Here is an 11,549-nt window from a genome sequence, read left to right on the forward strand (position 1 = left end):
GTGCTGACGCTTGCTCTCTCCTCCCTCCCTCCATCTCCCTCCCTCCCTCTTCCTCTCCCACCCTACATCTCTCTCTCTCTCTCCCAGCCTCTCTTCTCGCTGTCTTTCTTCTCGCTTTAATCATCTCCTTCTCTCCCTCCTTCTCTCTTTTCCTCTCGAAGCCAAAGGAGACAAGCTCCACCTACCGGCAGGCAGGGAGCATACAGTGATGGGGGGAAAGAGGGAGACGCAGCAGGAGGTTTGCTTTAATTCCACCCATGCTGGCTGTGAAAAAGTATATTTTATAAATCAAACGCACGATTAGATGAGAACACAAGTGAGGAGCTGGTGGTGGTTTAGAGTTTTACTCAAGGGTGCTTCAGCTACGAGGCTCAAATCTGTTATTTCAGACCCCGTTTCTGATTCAGGGTCTTTAACTGCAAAACAAAAATAATTAAAATCATAAATACCGACTGAGATAATGATATGGAGGCTCATTTACGCCAGGAATAAGAAGAAATACATGAAAAAGGAGGAACGGTTTTGACCCAATCGCCAGAATAAATGTTGGCAATGTGTATTTTCTTACATTTCTCCTGGTTCAGTTTTAAATTTTGTCCTGTCACAGTGTTTTGACACTCTGGTTAGTCAGAAGTGAACGTGTCTTTTTATTGCAATTTTCTATTTCATGATGTGACATCCTTTCAGCACAAAGACGACTTTGTTAGGGTTAGGAAAAATATTATGCTTTGGCTTAAAATACCTGGTTCGATCGCCACAAACACAGGTTTGGATGTCTCAAATGTTTTCCTTGCTTCATCTTAAAGAGCAGCTGCTTTTGTCAAAACAGACAGTCTCATGAAGAACATCAACAGAGCAGAAATCATGCTTTTTTCTGCTTGTAAAAGATCTTGAAATTTTAAAAAAGCTCCTCTCTCCTACAGAAAACACTGCTCCTGAACGCCTCGTCAGTAGTCTCACCTTTAATTCTGTGACTTTGTGACATCACACTGCATCACCATGTCACACATTTACACCATAAAAGCCTAAAATCTCGTTTGGCATGTAAGAATTGATTTAGCGCAGCTGCTCCGTTGTTGTTAGGAGTTCTGACTCAGGCGTGTGTCACCTGACCAATCAGGGGAGACTTGGGTATTCGGGTGGGGTGGCTCCTTAAAGAGACAGGCACTAAAACAGAGCGTTTTAATTGGACAGTGTGAGAAAACTGACGTGTTTTCAGAACATAAAAGCATGTAAAGCTGTCGTAGCGATTCGGGAGGAGGATTGTTGTTTGCCTCATTATGAGTTTGCCAAAGAAACACGACACAGTGTACATTAACATAAACTCATGAATAAATAATCTAACAAATAAATAAATAAGAAGGTAGTCTACATTAATTCCGACACCTGTAGCTGAAGTTCGACCTCAAATGAATTAGAATTACTCAGCGGCTCCGACCTGCTCTGAAAATAACGGATTTCTTTTATTGCCTATGTTGCTGTTTTCATTTCCAACCTCATCCTTGAGATCTGCAGACACAGCAGCATCACTACACGCCATCTTCCAGCTGACTCCATCAGGACTGTGAGAGGTATTCAAGTGCGTGTACGAATTAATCTCCTCGCCGCGTTGCATACACTTGATCAAAACTGTCATCAGTAGCTTCTAGCGGGGAGGAGCTCCTCTTCGCTAGGTGAGTGAGAACAGTGTTGTCAGGTGAGCTGTGATGAACACCTTCTGTATATCACCGCCTCGTTAAAAACCTCACCGAGAGTCCATAAAGTCAGGATGTGATAACTCTCGCAAATAGTTTCCCACAAGAGGAAATCCTTTTTTTTTTTTTTTTTTTTTTTGCAGCGAAGCGGCGTAAAAAAGACACACAAAAAAAAACTATACACAGTAAAAATATGAGACAACTTGGAGGCATTTATGATTTAAAAAAAAAACAATGAAAGCTGCCACACGGGGAATAAAGATAAGAAAGAATAAAGTGCTCAGCTGTGCAGGGAGCAAAGAGACGGTTTATAATGTCACCGGATTAAGAGCACTTATTGCACACGAGATGAATAAAAACCTGAACCTGCTGTACTGAATTTTTTTTGGGAGGGGGAGAAACCTGAGAGAGAGGATGTTTTGGATTTGATATGATGAACTGCAGAGATAATAAAACCACAAACGTGCCAGTAGAGGTCAAGATTTGTACTTCAAGGACAAAATCTCTTAAAAAAAAAAAAAGAAAACATCATTCCTTTTTGTCCTCGGCATGCTGATGGAGAAGTCAGGTGAAGACTCACAGTCAACAAAACATTTCTGGAGCGTAGCAGCAAAAGTTAGACGTAACGTAGTGAATGCAACACAAACCTTGATGTTTATTTTTAAACCTAAGCAAGTATTTTTCCTGCCGAACCCAAAAACCAAGAGGTTTTCTTTTCAAAAGCGCATCGCTGTGACTTCACCTCTAACTGAACCATCAACAGGTTGAAGACTGAAGTTTTATATTTTTGGTTGATGCGAAATTAGAGACGAAGAGGAAAATGAGTCAATTAGATGTTATTTCCTTTCAAAATAAGAGCTGCTCCTTTACGTATAATGAGCCTTTTTTGTGTGTGTGGCGCAGCTCTTATACAACCTCTTGACGTCTCTCTTTGAAGCCTGTCGGAATTTTTCCTGCGCTCGTCCACAAGGACTCGCTTTAATTATGTTCTCCTGTAACGCTGAGCGGAGGACAATGAGGTGCAAGGTTTAGTCGGAGTTTAGATTATGAGAGAAAAGTAAAGAAGGGTCTGAGTCATCTGGTCGGCACGAATCTCCCCACACAGCTTCGACTTTTCGACTTTCATTTTCATTCAGATTTCAGGATATGAAGGCACTTTAATTTGTCACCAACCTGAAATAAACTGTATTTATCGGATTATTTCTTGACTTCTTCAAGGGGTGCCAAATAGAATAAGCTGGGGGTTTTTTTTTCAAAGATCATTAAAATGTGTTGTCGAGGAGAAGATTAGGTTCAAATCAATCATCTTCTGCATGTGTTGGAGTTGTTTCAAACTGAGAATAAAAACCAAGTGACAGTTTATAACCTTTTTACTGTTGCGCCTCATTTTTAGAAGCCTGTATTTCTGACCCGAGGGGAGGTCAGGAGAGATTTTGATATAATGGAGCTATTAGATTTATAAAATGTGCTTCTCTGGGTTGACATTTGTACGTAATTGAACGTAGCAGCTTGACCCAGCCGCAGTCAGAATCATAAATTGATGGCATGATGAAAGGAAATGCGATTGCTCGGCTTTGAAAGAAAAAAGGTTGCTTTTTTCTTTTTTTTTTTGAGTGACGACTGATCTTTTCATGTTTTGAGTGATTTCATAATTTCCACATCTAAAAGCAACAACAAGCGGTCGGACATGTAAGCCCAGAAAGCAAACCGTAACGCGAACATCCAGGCTGAATGATATGAAGTGAGTGACAGAGTAAACACGGCCCGTCAGAGATGAACCTGGAAGTAACTCAGAAGCTAATGCACACTCCGAGCCGGCGGATCGACGAGCGATTTCTGAAATCATGTTTGTTTTTTTACCCTCTGAGTGGTTTGATGTTTACGACATGTCTGTTTGTGTTTGTGTGTCTCATTCATTAATGGACTTTATAGCGCCGTTATCACATTACGTCCACTCTGGCACCCGACGCGTCACATACGGCAGCTCGGTCAGCGATCGACGCTGCAAGTTTGACGCCGTAGGTTTTCCCTCAGCATCTCCGGTGCAGTCGTCACAGAGTTGGAAGGGTCCTTCGTGGGACTTTCTCTCAGGATACCATGGGTTTGTGTCCTATTTGTTAGCACGGGTTAAGAGTAGTTTTCTCTACTCGACTATATATGACGTATATGTTTTTCTAACCCTAACCATGTCGTTTTTTCCCCCTAAACCTAAAGTCAACTCGACCGCTTGACAATGTGGCATCTTACAGATGTATACGTCCGTCATCCTGTCTGTCCTACCGACTCTTCAGCATTTCCACCCGAAAAACAGCTCCTGGAGGTGAATCTGTGAAGTAGTTTAGGAGGATAACCTTCATATTTTTTCTCTCTTTTCACGTCCTTTCATCAGCAACCACAGTGATGAGCGCTGCAGCAGCGGGCGCCTCTGTGTTATAATGGTACAAATGGAGAAGTTCATAGGTTATTTCAAAGCTACATTTATCAGAGCTTTTCAGTACGGATAACAAAAAGATTTAGCACCAGGCACCAGGCAGAGTCCACAACTTTTGATAACGGAAAAAAAAACAAAAATCAGTGAGTCCAGAGGAGTCGCGCAGGGCGGCTCAGTGCAGCAGAAAACAAAGCTGAAGAAGCCTTCAAGTGAATCAGGGACGGAGGAGGTCAGAGATAATTAAGCAACAAGTAGCTCTTTAAAAACAAAAACCAGAACCTCACCATCAGCTCTCAGTGGGAGGCCGGTGCAGGAGAGATACTGGGTCTCTACGTGGTGCCAGTATGAACTGGGCAGGTCGGCAGGACAGAACCGACTCACGCAGAGAACTGGAAAAAAAATCAAGACGGTGAGAATTAAAGGCATGTAAAACAGTCTCTACATCCCCGAACGAGCGAAGGCAAGTTTGCTTTACGGCTCAGAAGATAAAATGGATCTCTTTGTTAATCCAGAACAAATTACAGAATCTGCATTAATCTCTGACGCAGAGGAGCGCCATCCATCTGTCCATGACGGGTTTTTGGGTTATGTTTTTTATTTCATCGCCCTCCAGTTAATCCTTTTCATTTTGCAGGTAAATAAATCCAAAGCGAGACGCTCCGTTAGCATCACTTTCACCTCCGTCCACGTCGACATCACTCCTGTAATGTAATCTGCTCTCAGTGTTTCTCTCGTGGAAGTGTTGATTTTCAGCCTCATCTATAATAATCACAACAATCACCATCAACCCGGTCGTCTGGGATTTAAAACGCCTCGCGGTCTCTCGTCATGCTGTGTTTTCAAGCATGGAGAGACTTTTTTTCCTCCTCTTCACTCAATTTAACTTCTAACTAACCCCCAAAAAAGTTAGGCGCCGTGTTATATATCGTCATTGTTTTTCCTCACTCACTAAAGTTTGAGCTGACTGAGAAAAACTTCTTATGAAAAGCAATACGGATGAATTATGGATTTGTGCCTTGTATAGAATTGATTAAAGCAACTCGTGCTCCTTTTTGGTTTTAATAAAAAAAACGTAGAACTCCGTTTTATTGAGAAGTAAACATTCAGACTTACTGGTGATACAAAAACGTGTTGTTTGACAAGAATTTTGACCTTTTAGTGAGAAAAATGACAATAAAAAAAAAATTCTTGGATGAATGATTCATGAGAGCAATTTGACTGTTTGAGGAGACTTCTTGCAAAATGGAAAGTCAGGCGACAGAAACTACGTGTGTTGCTGTTTAATTTCAGAGGACTTGATTCTTTTGGTTTTGGTTTGGCAGTTAATGTTCCTGGAAACCAAAGACACGTCCGAGTTTGAGATTTGTGCCGAATGTGGCTTCACGATCAGATCATATTCTGATCAGCCCACCTTTCACATCAGCAGGTGGAGGAGATGGTGCTGCTGTTATTGGCTGCCACACGACGAACGAGTCTCACCACTGGATATCTTCAACATCTGGAGACATTTCAGATGACTGACCATCTTCATCTGTGATTTGGTGGTCAAAACAGGCATCTGAATCCAAACCATGAACGACTCTGTAAGGACACTCCTGCACAGAGTTTTAAAAGCCTGCAACTCCCCATTAGGACGATCCAGAAGTCCAGCTGCCTTCGATACAACACTCAGATCTACTTTCACTTTCATGTTGGCAGTTAATGTTTCAGAAAAACATAATGCACGATACCCTGATAATACCGTGCGACTCCCCTCCAGTTAGCTAGAACTGAAGAAGCCTCTTGGAAGAGAGCTGGAACATCGTTAACAAACTGAAACAGATCCAGCTGCAGCTTTCAGACGCGTCTCTATTATATCATGTTAGCAGTTTACGTTTCTGCAAAACACGGACACGTCCGAGGTTAAAATTTGTCCCAAACACGGCACCGGTTTGATACTTTAAACTGGATGTCGGTGTGATATTCTGTTGGAAATGTCTCACTCACACCTGGTTATTAAACGTTAAAACCTTTTGTCCTCATTTAGTTAATTCACAGATGATGTGCGACGTGCTGTAAACGGCCCTGCTGCATGCAGAGGTGTCCTCGCTTTAACCCGACCGTGTTCCTGTTGAAACAAGACAGCAGTGTGTGTATTTTTGGGTCTTTTAATGCAAATTTTTCTACCCAGGACCTGCAAAAATCAACAAAAACACGTACTGTGTATGTGCCCTCCTGATGACTGCACATCCCAGCCGGACCTCGTTAAGTCAAAGTGCACCTAATGACCTTTTGGAAGAGCGACAACCTGCAGCGCTTCACTGCACAAACTCCACCGAAGCTCCGAATAAATAAGCAAGTTTCTGTTAAAGTGCACAACCATTACTGTCGGATTCACCCCAGCAGAGTGTGTTGTGTTATTAACCAGCATCCAGAACACTCTAACTAATGCATATATTATACATTATAAATACACATCTGTACAAAACGCTTCGCATCATGTTTACGTTAAATGTTAATGACCTCACTTTCATGTCTGGAGGTCGAGGAGATGGTGGTGGTGAGGTTGGTTGAGAAAACTGCAGAGAATATGACAAATGTTCGAATTCCATGAAATCTGTGAAACTTCCAGCTGTTTTAGATATTTTTTTCAGGAGATGTCCGAACATCTTCAGCCGTATTTGTGGCGACAATGCAGGATGATTTTAACGAACATCATCTGTTGTGTTTGCGCTGAAAAAAAACAAAAAACAGGTATTTTAATCTTTTTGGAACGCTAACCAAGTGGTTTTTGTGCCGAAACCCAATCAGATTAGAAGAACAGTGTTGTCACAACATAAAAATAGTGCGAGACTCACGATTCTCCAAATCCACGATTTGGTTTGATCTTTGACTGTAAGGTCGCCATTCGATTTTAATTTTGATGCAGAACACATTTTCAGCAGCGACGGCTGTACTATTGTTACACTTCGACTTTTTTTACGCCCCGACAACCGTCATTTACATTTTTATGAGGTGCGCTTGAACACATCGATCCTGCCGTCACAAAAACTGAAGGGTCATTTCAATCAATTTCCAATTTAAAGACAGAAATCGTGACACCGCGAACATAAAGGAATTAAACATTTCAAGATATTTGTGTTTTTTTGCAGAAATGCACATTTATTCTGGTGACTGTGTTGCAGCTCCTGGGTTTTAATTGACGCTGAGCTGTAGATTATTGCTCATCTGTGTTTGTGAACCGGCCGATGATGTTAGAGTCGTCTTTAAGGTCTATCTTTGCGTCCCAGCGGTAACTGTAAATGAATCATTTCGACCCTTTCCAACGCTAACAGAGTGCCGGTCGACCATCTTCCTGCACGTCACACTGAAGCCGAGTGCTGAGAGTTTATTTTCTGGTGTTTCCAATTAGTTTTCTCATTCAGTAAGAAACAAAGCCCATTCCTCTTTGTGCTTCTCACTGAGTGATTCTGAATTACTACATTTGCATCGGCGGTGGCTTGCAGAGGGATTTTCCCTCCACAGGAAATTGTCGTGACCCTCCAGAGTCTGTCTCTCTCTCTGGTTTAGTGACCGAATATTGTTGAGAAAATAAAGCACACAGTAAGAGGCTTATCTGATAAATTTCCTCCTACTTTGGGTCCCATGATCCAATACCGCAATAAGCTTAAAGCTCTCCCATCGGCTCCACTAGATTAATTTTTACACAAATACAAATCTAACTTTTTTGCTCCCTGTTCAATTCTTCTCTTGCTCCATGTGTCAGGTTTACGCTGCGTATACGTCCCAGTTTGTTTTATTTTCTACGAATGTGTACATTTGTATTTTCCCCTTGTATCCCATCGTGTGTGTTTTATTATTATAGATATATATATATATTTTTCTTTTGTTTTGTCAGTGCAGCGTGGAGATAATGGGAGCCGCCGCTGGATTATAAGTTGGGGAGATAAGAAGGAAATCATTAAAATATGTAATAATATTGTGCGTTAAATGAACGCCTGGATTATTTAATAATATATCACACACCCATGGGGGGGAAATAACAGAAATAATGGTAATGTGAGGCAATTCATTTCACTATCTGCACATTTATTTTGGAAGGAGACAAACGAATAAAAGAACATATGTTTTATTGCGGTTCGGAGTTTCCGGGTGAGCAGTTTGAGATGGGATGAGTCTGAAAGTTTCTTGGGTGTTGCGGACGGTAAACGTAGGTGGTCGGCTACAGAACCTGAAAGTTACATCACAGGTTTCTTTCTGAGTTTTGCAGTGACAGTATTTCACATTTGGGGACGAGGGTGATGCTTCCTTGTACACAAAGATCTTGAGATGTTGTCTAAAGATGAGCGTGTCATGGTTCTTTTCTCCACTTCATCCCTTCTTCATCTGCATCACACATACTTCAGAAACACTCATCCACTCATTAGGGGTTTAAAAGAAAAGCATCAGCCGCTGTGCAGGAATAAGAGGAAGAGTTCAGCTCAGTGTAGAAGTGGAAGGATGTTTTAAAGAGTGTTTTCTTCTGACCCCACACACCCCCTGGAGGTTTAAGAGCCAGAGGACAGAGAAAGAAAGTGTGTTCAGGCAGGGCAGTTCTGCAAAATCCACCTGTCGTACCCAAAATACAGACAACTAGATCGATCATCATTCCCACTAACAGGAAGCTGCCACACGGCCGACTGTACTTTTCTTCAGTAATATCTAACGCACAGACATTTGCATGTGATTTACATGTGATAATCAGAACTTTATGTGCTCACGATGTAAAGAAACTGAGCAGGAGGGGGCAGCTGTGGCTCAGGGGCAGAGGAAGGTCGCTGGGTTGATTCCCCTGGTCTGCATGTGGGCAAGATACTGAACCCCAAACTGCTCCTGATGTGTTGGTCGGCACCATCAGTGTGTGAATGTATGTATGCATGAATTACTGTAAGTCGCTTTGGACAAAAGCATCTGCTAAATCTCCTAAAATTTATTCTTTATTCTTCTTCATTCTTAAAGAAGAGCTTCGGCAGTTTTACGCTGTTGATATGCGATGAGCCGTTCATGCCACAGATATTGTAAAAGCTCCGTTCTGGATGCTCTGATGAAGATCCTGCTCTCCACAATAATCATGTTTCAGCCAAAAATCAGGTTATTTGTGTTCATTATTTCTACAAAAGAAGAAAAAAAAGGCTCTCAGGATTCTGCAGCTCATCACAGCTAATGAAAGCTAACAGGCCAGATAACATCGTCCCGCTTTAGGGTGAATTTATTCAACATCCTGTACGTAACCTACATCTCGCTCGCTCTCTCTGTTAATATTCTCGCGCTGAGGTCTGCACAGACCGAGACCCCAGGAGACCCTGCAGATGGGACAGCTTGTGCCATACTGTGGTCCGTCACATCCAGACGGTAAAATGTCACAAAAATGTCAGGGGAAGCCCGGCTGGCTTCAGAGCTGATACTCTTCAGTGATACACCACTGAACAGCCCCAAAAAAAGAAAAGGCCAAACTTCCCCACAGTCGAGAGCGGCCACAGACTGCATGTTGGCACGGCAGCCACAAGTCAAACATCGGGTCGATATTTTATTTGACTCTTTTTTTTCCAACTGAAGACTATAACAAGTGGAGCTGTGTATTTATTGGACAGCAGTGTAAACATATCGGGGGGGTAAACGAAGCTGTGGGCCACAAATATCTAGTTATTAACAGTGACAGAGGCCTGCTCTGTGCAATCAGGCTGTGGCTTTAAAGGCACGTTAAATAATCTATGACCTTTATAGGCCTGCTAGGAATTGCAACCAATTTGGCAGCAGAACTAACCTCCTCCTCCTCCAAGTCTCTGGCACCGAACCAACCTCCATCCCCTCCGCCTCTCTCCACCCGCCCCCCGCGACCGACGGCAGCCGGCAGCTGACACAAACTACAAAGACGCACACTTTCAAATATGCTCTCTCTGATGACGGAGAGAATCCAGCTCGAACGTCTCTTTCTCATCAGGAAGAATGCAAAAAACACTGGAGTAATAATGTGAATAGTAGCAGCAAGTGTTCATTGTTTAGCATCTAACGAGATTACAGATGTGTAAAAAGTTGTGGTCAGCCTGGTCTTTATTCACTTTTGGTCTTTTTGTTATAAGAGAGCCAATTGTCAATTGTGTGGCTGCAGTTCTGGGACAGAAAGAAGATATCGCACTAATGCAAAGGATTACAAAGAAGAGGAGGAGGTGGAGGTTGATGAAAGATCGGACATTAAACTCACATCAGTTGTTTGATCGATGGCGACTATTCAAAGCGAAGTTACGGCTCTCTTCCCGAAATAAATCACAATCAAAGAGTTTCATTGGAAATATGTAGGAGGTCAAAGTTTTGGTGTTTAATCGAGCTACATGAAAACACAAACAGCAAGAACTGAACTGGATGAAGATTGTCCCAGTGCGCTCTCCGTACTGGAGGACTCAATGCCATTTTCTGTAGCTTCTGTTCTGACGTCCCTTTGTTTCAATCCAACGTCATCCATCGATTTGTAGGTACGTACACGAACTGTTTAATTATATTAATCAGAACGGCACATTCACGTCATCAGACGACGTGTATTTTTGTATTTCTTTCTACAGTTTGTTGTTTACTTTGAGGAGAGATTTAAAAAGCCTTTTATCACTAACTTACCTAAATTTTCATGATGTTCCTCTGCTTGTGTTTATCTGAAAGTTTGAAGTAAAATATTAAGTTTTATCTGCGACAGTTTGAACAGTTTTGTAATTGTGTGTCAAGTTTTAAGTACGTAATGTTTGTTTAAATTCTAATCGACCCGTCATGTGTGTGCCGTCATCTCATCTTTAAGAGGTCGCGGTACCAGAAATGTCAACTCCACGAACCAAATATTAACTTTTACGATGCCGTAATTCTAGCAGGGTTAAAAAATGCACTTCACTTCAAAAGTTCATCCTAAAAAAACTGACTTTTTTAAAACCAGAGGAATCTGAAAAAGCTGCTGACGTAATCACACAGTCGTCATTATTATTTAAAACTGTTGAATTATGGTCTTTTTGTTTTATGTCTTACAACCAGAAAACTTAGATTGCGTGTTCGAACATCTTGTCTAAGCAATTGACTGTTAACTCCAACGTCGTGGACACAAATCAATAAAAACAAACCGTCAGTAAACGATCTGAGCTGCGTGAACCACAAACTGATGTTTCAACAGCCGAGGATATGATATAGGATTGTGTGTTGTGTGTTGTGAGTTGTGTGTTTGCAGCGTCAGGCGCTCGTCCCAGCGGTGTTTGTTGATTAGCGTGTGAGCCAAACTGGATTCTCCCTCATTATCTATCGAGCTAATTACAAGCTAATTATTTCACAGGAGCGAGGTTAGCGCATCAACTTTGCAAAGTTGTTAAATTGATAGAGACAACGCAGCAGCGAGGGTAATCATTATAATTGATGGAGTATGTGTTTGTGCAGCG

Source organism: Acanthopagrus latus, chromosome 15, assembly GCF_904848185.1.
Source record: "Acanthopagrus latus isolate v.2019 chromosome 15, fAcaLat1.1, whole genome shotgun sequence".
In the NCBI taxonomy this organism is placed as follows: Eukaryota; Metazoa; Chordata; class Actinopteri; order Spariformes; family Sparidae; genus Acanthopagrus; species Acanthopagrus latus.